General features: G+C 39.6%; 1 protein-coding gene across 2 annotated transcripts in view; it reads left to right on the forward strand.

Annotated features, from left to right (window-relative positions):
* Positions 1–25,336, forward strand: part of cdkal1 (CDK5 regulatory subunit associated protein 1-like 1) — a 600,053-nt gene that overhangs the window by 550,563 nt on the left and 24,154 nt on the right. The gene's annotated exons all lie outside the window — the stretch shown is intronic.

Below are 25,336 nucleotides of genomic sequence, written 5' to 3' on the forward strand. Positions count from 1 at the left end.
TGGGTTAGAGTCATAGAGATGTACAGAATGGAAACAGACCCTTCGGTCCAACCCGCAAACCGACAATGCCGACCAGATATCCCATCCCAATCTAGTCCCACCTGCCAGCACTCAACCCATATCCCTCTAAACCCTTCCTATTCATATACCCATCCAAATGCCTCTTAAATGTTGCAATTGTACCAGCCTCCATCACATCCACTGGCAGCTCATTCCATACATGTACCACCCTCTGCGTGAAAAGGTTGCCCCTTTGGTCTCTTTTACATCTTTCCCCTCTCACCCTAAACCTATGCCGTCTAGTTCTGGACTCCCCCACCCCAGGGAAAAGACTTTGTCTATTTACACTATCCATGCCCCTCATAATTTTGTAAACCTCCATAAGGTCACCCCTCAGCCTCCGACGCTCGAGGGAAAACAGCCCCAGCCTGTTCAGCCTCTCCCTGTAGCTCAGATCCTTCAACCCTGGCAACATCCTTGTAAATCTTTTCTGAACCCTTTCAAGTTTCACAACATCTTTCCGATAGGAAGGAGACCAGAATTGCACGCAATATTCCAACAGTGGCCTAACCAATGTCTTGTACAGCCACAACATGACCTCCCAATTCCTGTACTCAATACTCTGACAAATAAAGGAAAGCATACCAAACGCCTTCTTCACTATCCTATCTACCTGCGACTCCACTTTCAAGGAGCTATGAACCTGCACTCCAAGGTCTCTTTGTTCAGCAACACTCCCTAGGACTTAACATTAAGTGTATAAGTCCTGCTAAGATTTGCTTTCCCAAAATGTAGCACCTCACATTTATCTGCATTAAACTCCATCTGCCACTTCTCAGCCCATTGGCCCATCTGATCCAGATGGGCCAATCTGAGGTAACCCTCTTCGCTGTCCACTACACCTCCAATTTTGGTGTCATCTGCAAACTTACTAACTATACCTCTTATGCTCACATCCAAATCATTTATGTAAATGGCAAAAAGTAGAGGACCCAGCACCGATCCTTGTGGCACTCCACTGGTCACAGGCGTCCAGTCTGAAAAACAACCCTCCACCACCACCCTCTGTCTTCTACCTTTGAGCCGGTTCTGTATCCAAATGGCCAGTTCTTCCTGTATTCCATGAGATCTAACCTTGCTAATCAGTCTCCCATGAGGAACCTTGTCGAACGCCTTACTGAGGTCCATATAGATCACATCTGCTCTGCCCTCATCAATCCTCTTTGTTACTTCTTCAAAAATCTCAATCAAGTTTGTGAGACATGATTTCCCATGCACAAAGCCATGTTGACTATCCCGAATCAGTCCTTGCTTTTCCAAATACATGTACATCCTGTCCCTCAGGATTCCCTCCAACAACTTGCCCACCACCGACGTCAGGTTTATTGGTCTATAGTTCCCTGGCCTGTCTTTACCACTCTTCTTAAACAGTGGCAGCACGTTTGCCAACCTCCAGTCTTCCGGCACCTCACCTGTGACTATCGATGATACAAATATCTCAGCTAGAGGCCCAGCAATCATTTCTCTAGTTTCCCACAGAGTTATCGGGTACACCTGATCAGGTCCTGGGGATTTATCCACTTTTATTTCAGGACATCCAGCACTTCCTCCTCTGTAATCTGGACAATTTGCAAGATGTCACCATCTATTTCCCCACAGTCTATATCTTCCATATCCTTTTCCACAGTCAATACTGATGCAAAATATTCATTTAGTATCTCCCCCATTTTCTGTGGCTCCACACAAAGGCCGCCTTGCTGATCTTTGAGGGGCCCTATTCTCTCCCTAGTTACCCTTTTGTCCTTAATATATTTGTAAAAACCCTTGGGATTCTCCTTAATTCTATTTGCCAAAGCTATCTCATGTCCCCGTTTTGCCCTCCTGATTTTCCTCTTAAGTATACTCCTACTTTCTTTATACTCTTCTAAGGATTCACTCTATCTATCCTGTCTATACCTGACATATGCTTCCTTCTTTTTCTTAACCAAACTCTCAATTTCTTTAGTCATCCAGCATTCCCTTTATCTACCAGCCTTCCCTTTCACCCTGACAGGAATATACTTTCTCTGGATTCTCATTATCTCATTTCTGAAGGCTTCCCATTTTCCAGCCGTCCTTTTTCCTGCGAACATCTGCCTCCAATCAGCTTTCGAAAGTTCTTGCCTATTACTGTCAAAGTTGGCCTTTCTCCAATTTAGAACTTCAAGGAGCATCGCTCCAAAAGCTAGTGTGCTTCCAATTAAACCTGTTGGACTATAACCTGGTGTAGAGTGATTTTTAACTTTGTATACCCTATTATTCTTACAGATAGCTGAGATCTCCTGACAAGTTTGTTTCTCAATTTCCCTCTGAATATTAGGGGGTCTATAATACAATCCCAATAAGATGATCATCATTTTCTTATTTCTCAGTTCCACCCAAATAATTTCCCTGGATGCATTTCCAGGAATATCCTCCCTCAGCACAGCTGTAATGCTATCCCTTATCAAAAATGCCACTCCCCCTCCTTTCTTGCCTCCCTTTCTATCCTTCCTGTAGCATTTGTATCCTGGAACATTAAGCTGCCAGTCCTGCCCATCCCTGAGCCATGTTTCTGTAATTGCTATGATATCCCAGTCCCATGTTCCTAACTATGCCCTGAGTTCATCTGCCTTCCCTGTTAGGCCCCTTGCATTGAAATAAATGCAGTTTAGTTTATTAGTCCTACCTTGTCCCTGCCTGCCCCGACTTTTTGACTCACTTCTGTGTTGTACCCCGTCTCAGATCGATCTCTTTCCTCACTATCTCCCTGGCACCCCCCCACCTTACTAGTTTAAATCCTCCCAAGCAGTTCTAGCAAATTTCCCTGCCAGTATAATAGTCCCCTTCCAATTTAGGCACAATCCGTCCTTCTTGTACAGGTCTCTTCTACCCCAAAAGAGATTCCAATGATCCAAGAATGTGAATCCTTCTCCCATATACCAGCTCCTCAGCCATGCATTCATCTGCTCTCTCCTCCTATTCCTGCCCTCACTGGCTCATAGCACTGGGAGTAATCCAGATATTACTACCCTTGAGGACCTCCTTTTTAAATTTCTGCCTAACTCTCTGTAATCTCCCTACAGAGTCTCAACGTTTTCCCTTCTAATGTCATTGGTTCCAATGCTGGCCCCTCTTCCCCGTGAGAACATTCTGCACCCTCTCTGAGACATCCTTGATAGGAAACAACACACCATTCTGCTTTTTCTCTGCTGGCCACAGAAACATCTGTCTGTACCTCTGACTACAGAATCCCCTAACACAATTGATCTCTTGGAAGCAGACATACCCCTCATTGCATTGGAGCCAGTCTCAATACCAGAAACTTGGCGGTTCGTGCTACGTTCCCCTGAGAATCCATCACCCCCTATATTTTCCAAAGCAGCATACCTGTTTGAAATGGGTCTATCCACAAAAGACTCCTGCCCTAGGTGCCGACCTCTCTTACCCTTTCTGGAGTTAATCCATCTGTGTGACTGTATCTGAGACTTTTCCCACTTCCTATAACTGCCATCCATCACATACTGTTGCTGTTGCAAATTCCTCATCGCTTCTGTCTGTCTCTCCGACCAATCCACTCGATCTGATAAGATTATCATCCAACTGCATTTATGGCAGATATAATCCGCAGCAACCCTTAAACTCTCTTTAAACTCCCACATCTGACAAGAAGTACATATCACTGCAAAGGCCATTTTTGCTCCTTCACAATCTACAGACCCAGAAAATAACACCGTCTTATTCCTCTACAAGCACTGCCCCAAGTTAAATTAATAGCTATGGCTTATATTTTAAGTTTAATCAAGATACTTATCTCCAATAACATATAATCAAGAAAGAATCCACTATATTCACTACTACAGCCTTTCTCTTAGACAGACATAACAACAATGAACTTATCTGATTCTGTGCTGTGAACCTCACCCAACAGTTCCTCCAAGATTAGTTGTGAATTTCACTGTTCGTTAATTTTCCCAGATGCACTCTGATGTCCAGCGATACACGAATTCAAATAGCAAAGGTAGCAACTGTACAGGTTCTCTCTTTCTCTATCTCCTGGACTGTCCTCACCATGTGCTTCCTTTGTCTGCTCTTCTCCTTTGCTCAAGACCTTCATGTAAATCAACAATCTTTTCATTGGGATTTTTAATACAGAGCTTGTAGTTCAGCCTTTATTTCTCTTTCAAATCTACATTCATCTTTATGAGCTGAGCAGGAATACCCTGTGAAGACTTTTTCATCTCAGACACAGTATTCTCATGTTTGGATTTATCCTGAGACAGTTGTTCTTTTGCTTATTTTCTTCCCCTCTGTAACAGAGAGCTGAGATTTTAGCTCCACCAATTCAAGGGAAGGTGAAGTGTTCCATTCAATTCTGCAATTGTTTCTTGAATAGTCTGCTGCAGTTTCTGTTGTCTCCCTGATTATTAATTGATTCCATGGATTATGACTATTGTAAGGTTACAGTATGCAGGTGTATCTGTAATTGCTCAGTCAGTAGTGTACTTCCTCTCAATGTGTCAGCATTCTTGAATGGTATTGAAGTAAAAATCCACAATATGGTTACTTCCTCCTTCAGAGGAAGTCTCTTAGTGGTCAGCAAAAAGCCACTACATGTGAAAATAGTAACATGAAAATTAATTACTGGACTAAGAAAATATCCTAATTGTAGTCTGTAGTCAGTTTTCACATTTTCTTGGGGTTTCCAGTATGTTATTTTTGCAAATGTACTGGTGAGTATTGTGATGTTGAGGACTATTAAACTTAACTTCTACTCCCAGACCTCCCCAGCTTTGTTCCAGGTTTAAAGTCTCTTCATATGGAATGTACAGAGGGTAGCAAAACTGTACCGATTACAAAGAGCAAATTTTCAGTGAAATTAACAAGTTCAGACATCCATCTTGTTATTGCCTCTGTAACCTTCTTATGCTAGTCACAGCAGCTGATTCTGGCATTAACAAAAAGATGGTAATTCCAAGCTCAGAGTTGAATCATCCATTTTCTGGAGATTAGAAAGTTCTTTACAAACTGCTGAGAATATATGCCAGTAAAGACTTAGCCTGAAGATTGGCTGGAGGTTGCAGTATCGTCTTAACAGGAGTCTACGCTTTTTTTTATTTTCACAAAGGATTGTGAACCAGTAAATCCTGTTATCATTTCTATTTGCACAGAGCTCTGTACCTCAGTGTCTTATCATTGTTTCTTGGCTTCTTTAACAAGCAGGCTGATGACAGCCCACACAGCAAATTTGCAGTGACAAGGTCAACTAATGTCTGGACCGGTGCTGTCACCATTTTTAGCAATTACTTAAAGATGAGCTCTGGCCATCGACCAGTTTTTGTCAGAAAAATTCTGCCTTGATATGAACAAGAACTAGGATATAAACGAGCTTTGGATGTGCCCTGTACTGGGGCAGAGGACAACATTATGAAAACTGTTTTCTCTAATATGTATTCTGATGATAATTTATTTGTCCGACAGTTTCATTTTAAATAAAATAATTAATCAAATGCTTTGGGGTTCAGATAAAGGCAGTTGTTTGAAGATAAGTTAATTACTTAAGTAGTTTTCCTTTGTTTTGTTTCAAATGTAAAGTAGTGGTTTATAATCTACATAAATGTGAACTGACCCATTCAGACAGACAATAGTGTGTTGCCCTTCAAAATGAGTCGTGGGGTGTAAGGTCACTTTTGAATGCATTGAATCCTATCACTTAATGTCAAATCATTTTTGGAGTCTACAGTTTTTTGTGTCAGTCTGAATACAAATATCTATGTCTGTAATTCTCCTCTGTTTCTCTGAAAGAAGCACTTTCTGTATAGTATCAATGAAAATTATGACTATACAAGATTTTCTTACAGGGACTTTGTAAAACACACACCTATTAGTGAAAATAATTAAAACTAGCTAATCATGATGTAACTATAATTATTTTTCTCGTTTTCTACACATCACTTGTAGGCCATAACTCCAAGATAATAGAGAAAATGCTTATTTGCCCACAAGGCTCAGTGAAAAGGGATCACGTTCTACTCATTTAAAGAACTGCTATTCCTCAGGCAGCTGGTTGCCTCATCAATAATTACTTTTCTGTAAACTCTCATATTATCCCTTGACCCTTCAGAAAAGTTTCTCATGCATAGCTTTAAAAATAATGTTTTTGGCTCATCGTCATTTCAGCATTTTAACATAGTATCAAATGATACAGATGCAGTTAAATAAACATCAAATACCCTTACCCTCCTTTTTACTCCATATCTATTTATTTTGGAAAATTTGGCCTCTGGGACATTTGAAATTCTATATTTGCTGACTTTAAAAATGTAGCAACAGATTTGAAGTATCAGCAAATATTTAGAGCTGTCTCTCATGACAGGAACGTTTTAAGAATTGGATGCAGATGACACTGGTAAATACCAAGTTAGTTCTGTGTATGGTGATTTAGAGAGCTCTTGAGAAAGTGACATCAGAGCTCTAAAATGAAGATGATATTTTCTGAGCTGAAAAGGTTTTGGCTCCTTTTATATAAGGCCAAGCAATGTAATGAACTCAGTCTTTGTTTGTAGCTAAATGACGTAACTAAGAGTTGGTAGTGACTTAAATCCTGTTTTCCACGTTTTTATTTTAGGAAGTCGTGTTTCAAACTGTCAGAAACTACTAATTGCCAATGATGTTTTTTTTCAGCATAAGAGTGATATGGTAGTAAGCTAAGAGAGCTATATAAATGAATGCAGAATACTTTGGTTACATGCATGATAATTGTTCAAGTACTATGATAACATTGATCATTGTAATGAATTATTTTGTCATGTTAAATCATTTCCCCTCCAAAAGAACATCAAAGATTATCTTCAAAGGGTTTCACTGTTCTGGAAATCTTTGGTTGCAGCTCAGTTCATGAATTAGATGTAGTAGTGGAAGTATTGTTATGGTGCTTCCAATTAATTTGCTGTTAAGCTCACTGAGTTGTTTCACAGGTTGGAGAGGGACAGAATCAAATTTTAAAAGAAGGGATAGAGCAATAGTCTGGTGCATATTGATACACTTCTGTATTGTAGCTGCTGATGTAAAATGTCAATTAAAAAAACAATAGTCAAACTTGGATTACTTCCAGAGGGTCACAAAGCTTCAATCACTTGAGCAGAGTGGTTTAGGTATCTAATAAGTGAGTGTTTCGGCATTTGTTCAGAAAGAGGGGTTGCTAGCCCTCCATTCTCTGTCTACTCCACATAACAACAAACCCAATCATAACTGCCATCTCAGTTTGAAACAGTTCATTTTTGAACGCTGCCTCCATGCAAAACCAGACAACTGTAATTGGTGCAGAACTTGCATTCATCCCAGTTGTGGTCAGCATTTAAAACCATGTTATGTCTCTGAGTGGGGTCAGGAACCAGGAATGACCTGAACATCAGATACCCATGTCAGATTGAAAATCCAGACCATGGAGTAAGAAACTATTATTACAGTATGTTGCTTTTTGACAAAACCAGTATAGCATCCTTCATATCATTTGAATCAAATTTGCAAATTTGATTATGTAAGCCTTCAAGGTCTCTGAGAAAGTGGATGCCAAGCGCTTGACTGCAAATTCATAGCTGTGATAAATCTATCAGTTCAGAACAGTCACTTTGGAGACTTTAGGACAAGGAGTTTTAAATGTTTAAGTGTGTGGGATCCCTGAAAATACTGTCATGTCTCTTGAGACATTTTGTTTTTAAGATCTGAATGATATAGCGAACTACACAATAGATAGTTGTGCATCTCCAAGGAAACAAATGCAGAAAACTGATGGTAAGAACAGGAATCTGATAACCTCAGAGTTGTAGGAATCCTCCAGAGTCCTGGAACCTTGAATAATAAGTCCAGCGTGAGAACATTTCCAAATGTTTTGTGGTCTCAAGAAGTCAGACTTCCTCAATTATATTCTCAGAAAGTACAGTTTAAATTATTCAGCCTTTTGGTCTAAGTTCTTAGTAGCAATTGTGTCCGAGCCTTTCTTTTCTCCTTTTCACCTGAAATGTTATTAAATATACTGATGTAAATTAAACTCCAGAGGACAGATGGTGTAGTTTAATGTATTTTTGCCAGATGACATTTCATTGCAAAATTATCATTTTCTTTTAATCTATAATTTCATATGCCTGCACATGGAAAGCATTCTTATTTTTATATACTACTGTCCATATCCAGGCTATAATTTGCAGCTAAGTACACTGAAGGAGCAGGCACTGACTGAAACACCAGGAACCTGCTCTCTGCCCCACTTGCAAAATAAAGGCTGTTTGTTCTGCATTACCATCAGTGATTTGCATCAAACTTATTTTAAAGTCACGTTTTGCTTATTTTTAAACTGCCAAAACAATCAAATTCTTTTCTTTAACAAGTATTCTGAAATTGAAATCCAAATTGGAAATTTTAAATTGGAAACTTACAAAGTTACATTCAAAGGATTAAATTCCTAATGCATTTCTCTGTCCATAAAGACTCATACCAATTTTTATAGATGTGCCATAGAAACATCCTATTTGGATGCACCACAGCTTGGTATAGCGACTGCTGTTCGCAAGACTGCAGGAAACTACAGAGAGTTGTGAACACAGCCCAGTCATCACACAAACCAGCGTCCCATCCATTGACTTTATCTATACCTGCTGCTGTATCGGGAAAGCAACCAACATAATCAAAGACCCCTCCCACACCAGTTGTACTCTCTTCCACCCTCTTCTGTTGGGCAGAACATACAATAGTTTGAATAAGTGTATGAACAGATTCAAGAACAGCTTCTTCCCTGCTACTATCAGACTTATGAATGGACCTCTTAAATGTTCATGTGATCTCTCTCTGCACCCTCTTGGCGGCTGTAATACTGTATCCTGCACTCTATTCTGTTATCCTGATGCATTTATATAGTGCAATCTGCCTGTAAAGCATGTAAGACAACACGTTTTACTGTACCTTGGTATATGTGATAGTAACTAATCAAATCAAAATCTGAGATTATAACTTTAAAGCCCAATTTTTATATCTATGTCCCATACGTTGCATTTAATCTGTCACAATTGTCATCAGTTCATTATGACATTACAGACTATCCTGGCAGTGAAATTTAGCTTTGTTAGATTCACACAAAATCAGCCATGGTACACCATATCCAAATTTCCTTTTCAATGAACTTCAATTTTGATTGACATCTGATCTGTCTTGTCAGTTTTTTGATACTGCCAATGTTGAATTTCACTGCCTCCATCACCTAGAAGCAAGGAAAGTGAGCTGCTGAGCCATGTAGATGCTACTAATCTTTTTCACCTCAACACCTGCCGCCTAAACAACTGCCTTACTTGTTTGATTGACCTCATATCTTTGAACCAAATCCAGAGTCACCTCAAATAACTATTGTGGCTTTATGGAAAGTTATAGTGAGAGGCTGAATGGGCTATAGCTTTTTTCCCTGGAGTGTCGGAGGCTGAGGATTACCTTATAAAATCATGAGGGGTATGGATCAGGAGAATGCCAATGTTTTTTTCCTCAGGTGGGTGAGTGCAAAACTAGAGGGCGTAGATTTAAGATAAGAAGGGGAAGATTTAAAAAGCACCTGAAGGGTAACTTTTTCACACAGAAGGTGGTACGTGTATGAAACGAGCTGCCAGAGGAAATGGTGGAGGCGGGTACAATTACAACATTGAAAAGACATCTGGTTGCGTATATGATTAGGAAGAGTTTAAGGGATATGGGCCAAATGCTGACAAATTGGACTCGTTCAGATTGGGATAAAAGATCAGCATGGATGAGTTGGACCAAAGGTTTTCATGCTGTATGACTGTGACTCCCAATTGATCTTCCAATTCAGTGTAGAGTAACCAAACAGTACAGAGAACAACTGGAATGTCCCAAGTTGAATCTCTGTCACTTGATGCTATTACTGCATTGACTATAAAGCAAGATATTGAACTGCCTCTAAGACCCAAGAAAATTTAAAATCCTCTCAGCATAATCCTTCATACCTTCTTTCACACAGTTAAATAATTGCAGTAATGGTATATAATAGTATCCCCCACGATTCTACAGCAGCACCACAATAACACGTTTACGTCATTCACAGCTTCAAGTGACAATTATTTAAATTTCTGCATCTAATACTGCATTTGAAATCTCAATAGTATACAAGTTTGTTTTCATTATTTTTCAGGAATTCTTACTCCAGTTATTTTTGAAATTTTATAGTTAAAAAATCATTCACTATCAGAACATGCAGAAATTAAGTATTTCATTAAAATTCTCCATGTTCCATGTTGTCATGCCTGGAACTGGCTTCTCATAGTTGACATTTTTTGACCATGTTTATTGGGCTGCTGTGCAAGTTGTTATCTGGAACAATTTAGTACATATCCGCAGACATTATTTGAATCAATTTAGGTAATACAGCTGCTGAGCCAATTTGGCGAGGACTGTTTTCCAGTAACAATGTTAGCGCAAGAAAGATGTAAAGCCAAAGCTGTTGAAGGAGCCTTTGGTTTCATGAACAAATGCTAATTTAAGAATTTAAAGCAAGGTGAAAGGACTACTTATTGCAAAGGTTGTCCTGTAATTACTAATCTTCATAGCTTTTTGCATTCACCTTGGAGTCAGATGGTTGTGGGTTCAGGTCTCACTCCAGAGATTTCCACACAAGATCTAGGCTGGCACTCCCAGTGCATTAATGAGAGCGTGTGCCACTATCAAAAGTGCTGTCTCACAGTTAAGCCAATAAACTAAAGCTACTACTTAGCTCTCAGATGAATGTAAAATGCTATATTGCACTATTCAGAAAGTGCAGTTTTCTGATAATATTTATCTTTTAATAATCATCATTAAACAGATTATCTGGTTATTTTATTTGTAGTACCTTGCTGTGCGAATGTTAGCTGTCTCAAATTCTACAAGAGTGCTTACATTTCAAAAATACCTGAATGACAAGAAAGCATTTTGGGCACACTGAGGTTGTACAAGATGCTATGTTTAAGTTACACGGCAAAATCTTCTCAGGCGCTGAGCAGTATAGCAAGAACGTTGTGGAAACCATGTGAGATCAGCACTGCAGGTACAAATTACATGTGCATGGTCACAGCAGCCAAGAGGGAGGTCAACATGACAACTCCATTTCCACAGTCAAGATTAGAGTAGTACTGGAAAAGCACAGCAGGTCAGGCAGCATCCAAGGAGCAAGAAAATCAATGTTTCGGGCAAAGGTCCTTCATCAAGGATGAAGGCAGGGAGTCTCTGGGGTGGAGAGATAAATGGGAGTGGGGTGGGGCTGGGGAGAAGGTAGCCAAGAGTGCAGTAGATGGAAGGAGGTGGGGATGAAGGTTATAGGTCAGAGCTTTAAGGTAGGCATCCTTGTAAGAGGATTTGCAGCAAAGTTATATTGTCGATTTACCTGATCCTCAGATGCTGCCTGACCTGCTGTGCTTTTCCAGCACCACTCTAATCTTGACTCTGATCTCCAGCATCTGCAGTCCTCACTTTTGCCTATCTCCATTACCACATCTGAGGAAGAAGCCACAGATCCCACATAGGAAGCAAGGGCAGGGCTACCTTCCGCATAATGTTCCTGAGGGTGACCATTCCGTTTCGCCTGCCCAGCATGGAGAAACTTGCAAAGAAAAACACTTTTGACTACAAGTCCCTCAGGAAGTGATCAGCACGTCGCATCCTTGAGACCCAGTGGGAGAAAAAGAGAGAGTGGATCCTGTCAGATTGTTACCTGAGCAGCCTGTCAAAGTCATTTGGCAGAATTCCATTCACTAGAACTTTCCAACAAGCATCTAGACAATGCTTGGCTGGTGGTGAGAAGGGCATTAGCTGTGAGATCCTTCATGTTTTCCAGAACTCTCTGCACTACTGCATGTTGTCCTTGAAGCTGCTGCAGGGAGGGTGTTGGTGAGGGGTTTCAGAGACTGTCACACATCTCCTGCTGGAATGGGCCTTTGTAAAGCAAGTCTGGCAAAAGATGTGGTTGTTTTTGTCGAGGTTCGGCCCGAACAGCTCTGTGATGCAGGACTCTGTGCTCCACGGTCTGTTTCCTGACATGCACACCGAGAAGCCATCAACTGTGCCTGGAAAACCATCACCTTGGTGAAATTTCCTCTCTGGTCTGCCCAAAACATGTACATCTTCCAGAACAAGGAGTTGACCTTGACTGAGTTTTGCTGACTGGCACATTTCCAAGGTCCAGAGCTACTAAAGCTCGTTGCAGTTGTCGCCAAAGTGCAGTGAAGAAGACCACTGTCTAAGGTTTTTCTGCTGAAGTTAAATGGGGCTCTGTTAAGTCATCAGACCCTCCTGGTGCCTCAAATGAATGTAAATATTCTTGTATAGTTAAGAAATGCCTTTGATTTATTTGTTCTACATATGTAAAGATTGCATGTAGAATCAAATTGTGCTACTGACTATGTATGTGACTAAAGATTTTTATGAGTATATTTCTGCAATTAAAAAAAAGTTCCCAAGGGTGCATGTATGGTGATTGGTGTGCTGATACCGTTTGCAGCATTGACATCTGGTTTTAGAAATCGCTGCTGTTCACAAATTTTGGAGGTCTGCGCAGAAAGGAAAAAAAAACAGCAGGAATGCTGCTTCTGCAGTCTCCACTAGCTCAGATACTGACTTCAGTGGGTATTTTAGCTAGATTAGAGTCAGAAGCATGTGCTGGTGAGCACATCACTGCCATGTCTCCGCAGCTGGTGAAGAAAGAAATGCTCCAGGTTGTTGGCACTCAGTCATCTGCCAAAGACCAGGCATCGGCTCAGTCCCAAGCAGGAGACGACCAGAGAGAGTCAGCAACACAAACAGACTTGGAAGCAACTAGCAGGCTCATCTGGGGGTCTGAGTAAACTGACTCCATTGGCACAACACCAATGAAGGCAACAGGGCGATAAGTGATCTTGACCTCACTCAAGCTGTTTCTTTTCACAAGAGATAAGATGGTTCCAGTAGGCACCCAGATGGAGGTGAAACTCTATACAGTCCTCCTCTTAGGATACTGCAGAGGTGGTTAGGTCTTCTGCCTCCACCATGCCTGCCACCTTCAGTTCTGTGGAAGTTCCAGGCAAGGAGGTTGTTCTGTCTTTGGGCAGGGCATACTCAGCATGCCTAGGCCCTCTAGACACCAACAGCCCCAGCATCAACGACCAAAACTCCAAAGTTAACAGGCTGCCTCCACTCTAGCTGTGGAAACCAGGATGTGATGGCAGGGAAACGAAGAAGATGCCAGATGATGGAAGCAACAGTCTTGCTTCGCACAGTGTGTCCCATAGTCAGCATCTCAATCTGCTTCATCCCCCAAATCTTCATATTCCCTTGTTAGTAGCTCTGCCTATCAAGTATATCGACTGTGATGCTGTCATTTATTCATCCAACCTGTTTATTTTCTATTCATCTCTGTACTTTATCCTTGAGCTTCAGGCACATCGAATCATCATGTCAGTTTATACAATATACTATACTGTTTCCACCACCCCCCTCCCCGCCCCCAAAATCAAGGCCAGGGTACTACAGATCATCGATGACCTCTGTAGGAAGGAATTGAATGAGATGAAAGTGACTTACAAAGTTGTTGGTGCTGGTGCAAGTGGTGAGATGTCTTGAATGAGTGAATAGGTAGTGCAGAGACCATGCAGAGTTAGTAGGGTGAGGGATTGTGTGGCTGAAAATAGCTATTAATAACTAGTTATAAAATACAGGTAACTATAAACCTGCAGCTTCTAGCATGTTTCTGCTTAATATGCACTAAAGAAAAACCATTAAGAATTTGCATTACATTGATTACTTTTAGTTAATCCCTTACTTTATTCTTAAGCAAGCTGTCGTGAAACGATATGCCATTGGAATTAGTCACCTTTGCTGGGCCAACATTTTCTTTTTACAAGCACAATTTACAGCAACACAAACTACAGGAATCTTCCGTGCTGAACCCTTGTATGTTTGATTGGAGGAGGATTATACTTTGAGCAGCAGAATGAATGATGCACTGTATCATAATTAAACCTGTTGATGCAGGTGCATGGATTTAAATCTGTGTGCCATTTTAGCTAAAGCATATACATCAGACCAAGAAAATACATTAAACTGACTCATTTTAAACCATGCAGAGTCTAATCATTGACTTGCAAGGTTTTTACTATTCTTTTGCCCATAATGAGATATGTTGCCCAAATACTGACGATTCCTCTTTTCATATGTTAATAAAGCCCTGTATAAAGCCTGGCTGCCTTCAACTTCTAGCTAATCTGTTTTGCTTCTTTCTTTCCCACAGCAGGAGGCAGAGATTTTTGGAAACGATGATATCCATTTTGCTTTTCCAAAATCTGATGGCTGGATTTAAATTTGTTGACTTGCATCTTAAAGATCAGTTTAAAAATTCTTTCATAGTTCCATATGGCAGAAATTGAAATCTTATCAGTCAAACAAAACTGGTTATTATCATTATAGGTTTTTAAAATTTTGTTCTCTGACTTTTTTTTCCCAAAAGGAGCCTTGTTTTAAACCTGAAATGCAAAGGAAGTTTAACTTCATTTGGATGGTTGGACCTGGCCCTTATAATAAACCACATAAGTTCATTCTGCTATAACGCGAGTTTCGTTAACACAAATTTGCTGTAACAGGATTGACGAATTGGGACATTGTTTCTCAAGCGTGAACTTTTAAGACACGTGTTGGCTGTAACAGGATTACATCACCAGCACTTTAAACACTATTTTTATTGTGCATTTTTTCTAGAACACGGGGTTGCACAAGAATGCAACTATCACTCATTATGGAATTTATTATATTCTTTGTAATTTGTTTGGAAACATTTTGCAAAGTTCAAACAATTAATTGGAGAAAATCATTGTGTTGAGGAGATTGACACAAATGCACTTTTATTTAAAATGCCTGTATACAGTTCTAGTTATCCAGCAAATAGCATTTTTGTGTGTGATTCATCTCTAGTATATGAAATATATATCATTATGAACTTCGTGTGTAGAGTCATAGAGATGTACAACATGGAAACAGACCCTTCGGTCCAACCCATCCATGCTGACCAGATATCCCAGCCCAATCTAGTCCCCCCTGCCAGCACCCGGCCCATATCCCTCTAATCCCTTCCTATTCATACACTCATCCAAATGCCTCTTAAATGTTGCAATTGTACAAAGTCTCCACCACTTCCGCTGGTAGCTCATTCCATACCCTTACCACCCTCTGTGTGAAAAAGTTACCCCTTAGGTCTCTCTTATATCTTTCCCCTCTCACCCTAAACCTATGCCCTCTAGTTCTGGACTCCCCGACACCAGGGAAAAGACTTTTCCTATTTACCCTATGCATGCCCCATAATTTTGAAAATCTCTATAAGGTCACCCCTCAGCCTCTTATCACTGCCTGCCAATAAAAGGACCCATTATTTCCAGCTCTCTGCTTCCTGTCTGCCAATCAGGAAGCAGAGAGCTGGAAATAATGGGTCCTTTTATTGGTAGTTTCAGCAATCTCCTACAACCTTCAGAGATGTCCTGTTCCATATCTGCCCCTTGTGAGTCTATGTTGTGCTATTCCAGTATTGTCAGCCATGTCTTCAGGTGCCTAAGTCTGAAATCATTAACTTCTCTCTCCAAACCTTTCAACCTCTTTACCTTCTCTTTTTTTTAAAGATCTTTAAGATCTATTACAATATCTCTACATGTGGCTCAGTCTGCAGTTTTATATGGTAATTCCCTTGTGAAGTGCTTTGGGAGTTTTATCGTGCCAAAGGTTCTGTCTAAATGTAAGTCCTTATTGTAGGGCAGGAAGGATCCCAGATATTTGATTTCCATCAGCAGATTTGCACTGCATTGCCCCCCTCATTGCTGGAGACTCCAAATGTAGCCAAGTTCAAAGATAGGAACCTGGGCTCTTGGCATAAGTTGTGATGATTCCTATTTTCTGGTGGAAAACTCTAATAAACACTGACTCTACAAAGACAAAAGTAGACAAAATGAACTTCTATTTTAAAAGAAAGAATGTGATTTCAGTTTTAACAGTTTCAGAAATGCTTATTAAAAATGAGGCTTTATGGTTCAAAATCATACAATTAATCAAAATCAAATTGAAGGACTTACTGATTTGAGCAGTTATTTTGATGAAGGATTATTTTTGTGTGCAAATCACTTGACTAAAGGATACCTTTTAGAGTTTTATACACAAGTACAATCCTATGCAGGACAAAAATCAAACTGATGCGCAAAAAATACCTTAGGCTACCTTGTTACATAACAGACCTGGGAAGGTTATAAATATTCAGTTAACATGGAGGATGAAGAATACCAGAAGCACATGTATAATTTGTGCTATTTGACAATATTTTCACCACCTTAAAATTAGAAACATGCCATTTACAGAAAGCTAAATTTATACAATTTGTTGTGTTTAAACAGAAGACTATTATATAATTGTGGTGTTGTGATCCCAGCTGATGTTATTTATACTGGGCAAGCCAGTTCACAGAATGAAACCTAGCTTCATAGATCTTATTTTACTTTCCTGTAATTTAACATGGTGGTCTTTCACTGAAACATGAGCACATAAGGCTGCAGATTTGGTTTTAACACAAAACAGTTTATTATGCAAAAAGAAAGAAACATAAAATAAAACAAAACAAACTATCTGCATACAGCACAGTTTAAAAGATTTCAAACACCTCGCAAAACAAATCCCATCTGCTTGCAAAACGCCATCACTTTACAGTTAATCAAAATCCAGAGAATTGTTTCTTCCCAATTAAATCTGCAAATCGACATAACAGCATCTTTTCAATTATGGTCCAATGAGCTGCAAAGCCTTTTACTTTGACTTGCACAATTGAAATCTTAGACCTTGAAATCTTATACACTGAGTTGGAAGCCTTTAAGATCACAAGAGAGGCCAATATTACCTATCAACTGTGACCTTTATAAGTCCCCTGGAGGTGCTGACCTTCCAGGAACATGGTCAGGGCTATGGCATTTTAAAAAGTAAAAATAAATTTACCTTCTCCATGTGCCTTGCAGTATCCGTCTACTATTGGCCATCACACAATTTAAAAGGGACCTGAGGGGCAACTTTTTCATGCAGAGAGTGGTGCGTGTGTGGAATGAGCTGCCAGAGCAAGTGATAAAGACTAGTACAATTACAACATTTAAAAGGCATCTGGTTGAATACAAAGGGTTTAGAGGGATATGGGCCAGTTGCTGGCAAATGTACTAGATTAGTTTAAGCTATCTGGTCAGCATGGACAAGTTGGATCGAAGGATCTGTTTCTGTGCTGTACATCTCTATGTTCTGTGTTGGGAGTTTGGCAACTGTTCCTGATTGAATATGCCACTCCATGACATCATGTAATGGGGCACATTTAATAAATGATGTCGGAATAAAAGATGCCCTAGGAAATGCTAACTGTAGCATGGTAGAACTTAATATTCAGTTTGAGAATGAGGAACATAGGTAAGATAAATTGTGCTAAACATAAATAGGGGCAATTATAGAGGAATTGAAGGTAGGGTTGACTGGATTGCACTCGGAAAGGAGTTTAGCAAAAAAGATGGTTGATAAACAATAACAGATGTTTAAGGAAAATATTGCAGGACTCAAAACAAAGATATATTCAAGTGAAGAAGAAGGATTCTAGGAAGGGGATGAACCAACCACTGTTAACCAAGGAAAGTAAGAATAATATCAAACTCAAAGAAAAGTCTTAATGTGGCAAAGATTAATGGTAAACCAGGATATTGGGAAAATTTTAAAAACTGTTTAAAGATGACAAATAAAAGAGAGAAAAAAACTAAGTGTAAACTAGCAAATAATATTAAACAGACACTAAAAATTTCTAAAAATATCTAAAAAGGAGCAGAGAGGCCAAAGTTAATGTGGAGTCCTTAGCGAATGAGGCTGAGGAAATAATAGCTGGGAGCCCGGAAATAGCAGGAGAGTTGAATAAATATTATGCATCAGTCTTCATTGTAGAGGGCATAATAACAATTCAAAAATTTCTACATCAAGGAAAGGAGATGGGGAGGAGATAAGTACTAAAATGGAGTGAATGGTCAACAAGTCCACTGGACCTTGTGGATTGTATCCAAGGATTTTTAACGAAGTAGCTACAGAGCTGTTCAAATCACTGGTACTAACTTTCCAAGGATCCTTAGATTCTGGAAAAGCCCCAGACCCAGGACCTTAGCATTGTGTATAAGTCCTGCCATGATTTGCCTTTCCAAAATGCAGCATCTCACGTTTATTTAAATTAAACTCAATCTGTTACTCTTCAGCCCATTGGCCCATCTGTTCAAGATCCTGTCGTACTCTGAGGTAACCTTCTTCACTATCCACTACATCTCCAATTTTGGTATTATCTGCGAACTTACTAACTATTATCACCTATGTTCACATCCAAATCATTTATATAAATGACGAAAAGCCCTCAAATATTTATGAGGAGCACTTTGTGGGGTTTTTTTTGCCCAGTGCCTGAGTCTATGCCAGGTGGTCCATCTGGTTTAATTGCTTTTTTGAGACTTCCTAGTGATTGGTACAACTGATTGGCTTGCTAGGCTATTTTCAGATACTGGGTAAGAGTCCATCACATTGCTGTAGGTCTGAAATCACAGGTAAGGACAGGCGGTAGGTTCTTGCATAATCAACAAGGGAAGGGCTTTTGCCCGAAACGTCGATTTCGCTGCTCGTTGGATGCTGCCTGAACTGCTGTGCTCTTCCAGCACCACTAATCCAGTATCTTGCATAATCAACAATGGTTTCATGGTCAACATTAGATTTGTATTTGCAGATTTCTTTTGAATTCAGATTTCACCATCTGGCATGGTGGGCATCTCATCAACATCCCAAAACATTAGAATTCTTAGAATCCCTACAGTGTGAAAACAGGCCATTTGGCCCAACAAGTCCACACTGACCCTCCGAACAGTATCCCACCCAAACCCATACCCCTACATTTACCCCTGACTAATGCACCTAACCTACATATCCCTTATACTATGGGCTGTTTAGCATGGCCAATTCACCTAACCTGCACATCTTTTAGATTGTGGGAGGAAACTGGAGCATCCAGAGGAAACCCACGCAAATACAGGGAGAATGTGCAAACTCCACACAGATAGTAGTCTGAGGCTGAAATCGAACCAGGTCCCTGGCGCTGTGAGGCAACAGTGCTAACCACTGAGCCATGGTGCTGTCTTCTAGTCTCTGCATTATTAGTCCAGTGACAATATCCCTACCCCAAGAGATTTGTGAAATTTGCAGTCTAAATATAATTTTTCTTATAATTTCTCACATTTTTCAGCTTGTTAACTTGTTTGGGCTTTTGTTCGATATCCTTGGAATGAATTATATATTTCATCCATATAGCTTTAAAAATTTTATTTGTAGTTTTATTGAATCAATTAAATAAGGTGTGAAACTCCACAAGCTTGAAACGCAGAATAGTGCTTGTTCACAGAATAGCTTTTGGTTTTATGTTAATTTTATCAAACTTAACAAAAATAACAATCTAAGTTCAAAGTAGATGTGCGTGCTAGTGTGTGGAATATCACTGGTTGGGTTTTTTTGTAGATATTTTTATTAGAAATTTAACATTTTTACAAGTTTATAAAAATAAACAAAACTCTCAAGTACAAACATTGATATACAATTAAATCTTAAATATATAATAACCAAAATTTAACAAAAGAAAAATACCGAGAAAAATAAACAAAACTCAACTAACTACTAATCTAACCTACAACTAACCAGAGTGTATATTTAAGTCTCTTACATTATTCAAATAAGAGAAAGAGGAAAAAATAATAGCGGATAACATAGAAATTGGGTAGTGAGATACATGCTCGGAATGTGTTAACATCAAATGTAATAAAACCCTTATTCGTGCGGGATTCCTCTCCGAAGGGGCCCTGGACCAGCCAGGTTTGTAATCTCAATTAAATAAATGCCCTTGTTCGGATAGCCGAAATATCTGTATTCATATAATTCAAGAAGGGCTGCCATATTTTATAAAATAATTCGGTCTTTCGGTGCACCATATTTGTAAGGAAGTCAAGGGGAATACATTCCATAATTAATCTGTGCCAATTTGAAAGTCCAGGGGGGCCCTCAGCCACCCAGTTTACCAAAATATTTTTCCTTGCACAGAAAGAGAGAATAGAAAATAGTCTCTTCCCATGCATGTCCGGGGAGGATAAGTTCGAAAAGCCCAAAAGGAGAGATACGGGGTCTGTTCCTAAAATTTCTGTCAGGGTACTTGCTACTTTAGTCCAGTATCTATGGATCTTATGACAGGTCCATAGACAATGTACAAGAGTGCCCACCTCTGTTTTACATTTGGGACACATTGGAGATGCCCCTGCCTTAAATTTTGCCAATCAATCGAGTGCTATATGGGCCCTATGAAGTATCTTCAGCTGGATAGCCTGAGTTCTGTTACAGATGGTGATTCTTCTGGCATTTTCCCAAATGTCATTCCACGTTTCTATAGAGATTTCTAGTCCCAATTCCTGATCCCATGTTTTAAGCAGATTGTCCATATCTCCCGATACTTCATCATGTAGTAAATGATAAATGGAACTGATGGAGGATACCCCTATTGGTCGTAGTACTCTATATTCTGTTCTGGTTTACAAAGACTATCTAATAATTAGTCTTCTTCTGTATATAGTCTCAAATTTGGAAGTATCGATAGAGGTCTCCATTAGGTGATCCAAATTTCTGACGCAGCTGTTCAAAAGACATCAAGACTCCATCTTTAAATAGGTCCCCTAGACATGAGATACCCCTGGATCTCCAGAGTTTAAAAGTGGCATCTGTAAACCCCGGTTGGAATCCCACTGGTTGGGTTTAATGAGGACAGAGCTGACTGGAATCAATCAGCTATATGTAAGATTATTCCTATTCAGTTGGAAATATCAGAAGATGGTTTCTTGGGACTCTTGAGTGAAGAAAATGTGGTGCCTAGTTTTATCGACAGGCCTCTATGAGAATAACATTGTGGCCAGCCTTCTGAGTTACTTTGAAAATAAGCAAAAGACATGTGACAAAAAAACCCCAACAAAACTATGAATGATAGAAATCCGAACCAAAAACAAACCTGGAGAAACTTAGCAAATCTGGTGAAGAGAAAGCAGATCCACTCTCAGATCCAATGACGTTTCCTCAGAATAGAAGAAAGTGGGGACTGCATATGCAGGAGATCAAGTTGAAACGTGTGGTGCTGGAAAAGCACAGCAGGTCAGGCAGCGTCTGAGGAGCAGATGAGTTGACGTTTTGGGCATAAGCCGTACATCAGGAATGTTCTTCAGAACAGTCCTGAAATTTCCTCAAGGACATTGTACGTCAACCTATAGCACGTGGATTGCAGTGTTTCAAGAAGGCAGCTCACCACTAGGGCAACTAGGGATGGACAGTAAGTGCTGGCATGCCAGTGCAACCCACTCTTATGAATGAACAAAAATATGAATTAAACTCAAGTGAATCTTAGTAAGCAAACTAACATAGTATGTCATGTCTAGTATTAATTCACATGTGTTCTGTTCAAAAGCAGATTCTGGTTGATTATTTGCTGATGCTTCACCTTTAGCCATTCCCTTGGAAGTTGGTGTTGGTGGTCATTTGCTATTCTACTCACAGGGCTAGGGCAGGGAGGAAGGCCCAAAGACCCTCAGTCAGAACAGGTATTGAACCTACATTGATGGCATTATTCTGAATCAGACATTATCCATCTAGCAAGAGTTAACTATCTGTCACTGAGTTTCGCAGTGAAGTTTTGTAAAAATATTTTGCTTCTGTAGTTGAAGATGTGGAGACCATAATTTACTTGAGGACTCAGAAATCCATAAGTTTGAATTTAAAATTGTAACATTACGGTTTGTGAAAGCAGAGTGGGAGAATCTGCCTTGTTCATAAGATTTAGACGCATATCAAATAGCTTCCACTCCCATAACCATAAGCCTACCATGTAAAGAATATTTTGATTTTACAAGGACTAAAGGATCACAAAGAGCGATGAGGACTGAAATTGTTTTGTGAGTGATATCAAGCAAGACAGGCAAATCGACAGCATATTTTAGAATCTGCTCAATTTTATTAAATGTGTTGTACACTGTCATCAAGAATTCAGATATAATATGGAAATTTTCTGCTCCCTCCCGGCATATTTGCCTGGAAACAGGAACCCCATAAATTTTGCAGGAGATTTTATTGCCACCTGCATTATAAGGTGACCTATCTAAAGTCCACCATTCTTGATGAAGATCTAATGTTCAAAATATTGACCCTCCTGCTCCTCAAATGCTGCCTGCCCGGCAATGCTTTTCCAGCACCACACTTTTTGACTCTGATCCCCAGCATCTGCAGTCTCACTTTCTCCTTATAAAGTGACTTACCCTTGACTGAATTGAGGCCCTTGATTGGCTAATTGATGGCCACTCAAGGGCAACTTGCTGCACTGCCACAATTCTTCATGGCAGGATATACAGGGAATGCCTGGAAAGTTGAACTCTAACTGCTCACACCTAAAGCCAAAAATGGAGGGGTACGTCCTTTACCAGCCCCATTGAAAGATCATGTCCCCACCAACCATACTCCATCCCATTCAGCCTTTGCTTCCCATTCTCTCTCCCTTCCTTTACCTGAGGCTCTTCTGATATCTCCTGTCCTGGCCAAAATCCCCAAGCCTTAGGTTAATTCCAGCTGCTGGCTCTTGTACCCAGCAGTGGCCACCAGGTAAAATTGCTGGCAGCTCTAGAGGCAGATCTTCCTCCCCATACTCAAAATTGTAAACAGGCCTAAATCCACCATCCAAAATGTTAAATGCTGCCTGATTTGTTTTTTTTTTGTACGACTACCTGGCATTTTATTCCTAATTCTTCTGGTACTAAAGGCCATTAGAAAATGGTAAGACAATATGCAGAAATACAATGGACAAAACAAAATAAAATTTTACATTTAAGCCACACACTGGTTCATTTTTAGACATTCCATTGACCTTTCAATATAAGAGATGGGACGTCATGTTGAGGTTATACATGACGTTGGTGAGGCCATTTTTGGAGTACTCTGTATGGTTCTAGTTGCCCTGCTATAGGGAGGATATGAAAGAGGGTTCAGAAAAGAATTACCAGAATATAGCCAGGAATGGAGGGTTTGAGTTATAAGAATAGGCTAGATAGCCTGACACTTCTTTCTTGAGTGTAGGAGATTATGGGGTGACCTTGTAGCGGTCTATAAAATCATGAGGGGTATGGATAATGTGAAAGACAAGGGTCTTTTCCGGAAGGTGAGGAAGTTCAAAACTAGTGAGCATATTTTTAAGGTGAGAGGAGAAAGTTTTAAAAACGACATGAGGGGCAATTTTTTTTACGCAGACAGCAGTTTGTGCATGGAATGAACAGCCGAAGGAAGTGATGGTTGTGTGTACAGCTACAACATTTAAAAGAGATTTGGATAAGTACATGAATAGCAAAGGTTTGGACAGATATGGGTCAAACACAGGCAAATGGGCCTAATTCATTTTGAGAACATGGTTGACATGGAGTGGGCCAAATGGTCTGTTTCCATGCTGTATGACTATAGCTGTAATATTTGTAACTTTTACATAATATGGTAGAATTTCCCAGTTCAGGGTTTTGTATTTATGTTTTAAAGTAAAGACTTTTTTCTGAAATGGAAACTGAAAGTTAAGGAAGCAATTAGCCTCAATTGAACACAAAGGGTAGAGGTCAGGGGTGAAAGAAAACATTCAACATTTCACATAAGTAAAAAGGAATTACTTTGTGGTCAACCTGTATGATTATGCTTTGGTGTTTCGTACAATTACGGTAATTCCATACTCCTAATTTGTAAATGTAACTATGCTGTTGTTTAGGCTTCTAGGGCTCTATAATTGGAAGAAGAGACAAATGAAAGTAGTTTTGGCTTTTACATATTCTAATAACTCTATGGAAGTAACAGCAAAGTAGCAACCCAATCAAATAGAGAATAGCATCGTTTGCAGTAATCTAATTGTTTTGTTCAGATTATTTACGTACAATCAAAAATAAACAAGGCAGTAATCCAATCTAGGTGCTCACAATGCACCAAATGATTTAAGCCAGTCACCTACGATTTAGATTAGAGCTTTGAGTCCCTTCAGAATTCTATTGTTCTTAACAGTATCTGTTGTCCGTTGGTTGTGTGATGTTGTTCAGTCCTCACTCCATTTTAGATGTGACAACCATCATCACTGCTGACACAAAATGTCCCAGTGTCTTCCTTACTAATGCACTGTGATATCCACACTGAAGGGTTGATGATTGTCATATGTTGCTGCAGATTTATCAAAATTTAGTTGGTCGTGTTACCCTCCTCTGCTCATAATACAGGAATGTGATTAGAAATGTCCAGCATGCATAGCTTGTGATAGGCGAGTCATATGTAGATGTTACTCAAAATGCATCCAAAAAATGTTTTAAATCTTGAATTTTAACACAAACATCAGACAAAATTTTATCAGAAATATTTTTAATAATATTAAAATGTCATCAGGCCTAATGGGCCAGAATCACAATATTTCAAGAGTTAACCCCCACTTATTCAAAGCATAGAGGCTATGATACTGGACTATTAGTCTAGAAATCTGAATAATAATTCAAAAACATGAATTACGTTTCAAAAATGCTAGGCAGGAAAATTAAATTCCGTTATTTATTTAAATCTGGACTAAAAAAACTAGTACCAATAATAATGATAAAGAGCCCACCAGTTTATCCGTAAAAACTCAATTGGTTTACTAATATCATTGAGGGAATGAAATCTACTTTGTGTACACCGCTGGGCAAAAAGCAGTCAGTAACCCCTTCCCTCCCCCATCCACTAATTCCTTCACTTATAAAAGCCTTTGCAATAAAGAATTACCACTCTCATTGAGTTGCCCATAGGAACCACATTATAGCATGGATAGGATAGTATTGGGGCCAGTTGAGGTTTTTCATGAACTCAGTTAACCCTTAGTTATTTTTTCGCATTTCTTGCTTTCATTATCCACCCACCCTTAGATTATAGGGGTGAGCTACTGCGTAGATATAAGCTAAATGAGCCTACAAGTGTCCTATTTCATATGCCTTTCTATGAAAACAAACCCAACGAGGGCAGATACAACCCAACTCCACATTATACAACTGAAAACTTGTGATATAAGACAGGCTGCACCTCTGATCAAACAGTTGCAGTACAGCTATAACACTGGCTTTGGCTTCACAAATTAGAAAATTTTCCAGTACACCTGGTTTGTAAAACAAAACATGAAAAT

This window comes from Chiloscyllium punctatum, chromosome 41, assembly GCF_047496795.1.
Source record: "Chiloscyllium punctatum isolate Juve2018m chromosome 41, sChiPun1.3, whole genome shotgun sequence".
Lineage (NCBI taxonomy): Eukaryota > Metazoa > Chordata > Chondrichthyes > Orectolobiformes > Hemiscylliidae > Chiloscyllium > Chiloscyllium punctatum.